The sequence below is a fragment of the Ursus arctos genome, unplaced genomic scaffold, assembly GCF_023065955.2.
Source record: "Ursus arctos isolate Adak ecotype North America unplaced genomic scaffold, UrsArc2.0 scaffold_8, whole genome shotgun sequence".
Classification (NCBI taxonomy): domain Eukaryota; kingdom Metazoa; phylum Chordata; class Mammalia; order Carnivora; family Ursidae; genus Ursus; species Ursus arctos.
In genome coordinates, this window is record NW_026623100.1 from 85,086,179 (window position 1) to 85,087,464 (window position 1,286).

Here is a 1,286-nt window from a genome sequence, read left to right on the forward strand (position 1 = left end):
GCGTACCGTTTTCTGCTAGACCACTTTCCAGGAGAAAAAGAGTGTGGAGATCCTGGACCACCCTGGTCAGCGCAGTGCCCGGCCTCACAGCGGCAAATCAGCAGAGGCCAGCGGAGTAAGTGGGATAGACTTACAAACAACGGTGCCTCGAACGGGTGTCCAGCACATCGGCATTTCAGAGTCAGCTCAAGGCGGGACTCCTTTGGGGTCATGTGTGGTCTCTGCAGAACTTCTGTTTCTTGGTTCTGGCGACGGTTACCTCCTACACGTTTCCCAGCCTTCACAGGAAGTGTTAGATGTCACAAGAGTCTTTCAATCAGAACTGGATTTAAGAATAAGACCTCTGTTATCTTAGCTAACAATCCAGGTGTAATCATAGCATTTCCACACTCCATGCTTATCTACAAAATGCACAAACATTTGCTTCATTTCACAATCTTTAGTATTCTGTTTCTGAGCTTCATACCAGCACTTTCTATCAGAGAGTCAGGAAAGCAGAATTAACACAAACGGGGAATTTTGAAACATGAGATATCAGCAAGAGAAACCCCGGCGGGGAAGGTGTGCCTTACGGTGACGGTTAAGGTTCCTCTTCTAATTTCTCCAATACCCTCCGGCTGATTCAGCTTCCTGGCTGGAGTCAGAAGGTTCCTGATCTGACAAAGTGGTGACAGGCATCAGGGACAGGACAGCCGCCCGCCAGGACTGTTCTCTTCCCTTATTTCAGGCTGAAAGCCAAAAAAAATTACATTCTTTATCATAGCAAGATCAGAAAAAGAATGCCTTGTGAGAGGTACAATGCCTGCCACTCCTGACGGAGGGGGAGGAACACAACGAGCCGTGCCCCATGGCCGGTGTAGAGCAGTTTAGAAGTTATGAAATGCTTTCACAGGTGTAATTGCAAATCCTCACAGTTATGAGATTTTGAGAGACAGTCTCAATGGTATTTTATTGGAAGGCTGCGTATCTTGCTTAAAATCTAAGACGTTCTGTATGACTCTTTCCTCGGGAGGTCACTTTTCTTTGTGAGCCTCAGTGTCCTTACCTACAAAAGTAGAATTTTGGTTGGACAATGTTGAAATTCTGATTCTTCTGAAATATTTCATTAAAGTCCTTTGCAAGTCCTTCGCTCCAGGTCATACAAACAAAAATTGGTTCAGGGAAGCAAAAAGTCTGTGTTAATCACACCTGTAAAAAAGCGCTCCTACTTTCCGACACCTCCATCTAGCCACTTCGGGTAACATGTGACTGATAATTACCCTACGTGCTGTGCCTGGGTGAGGGGA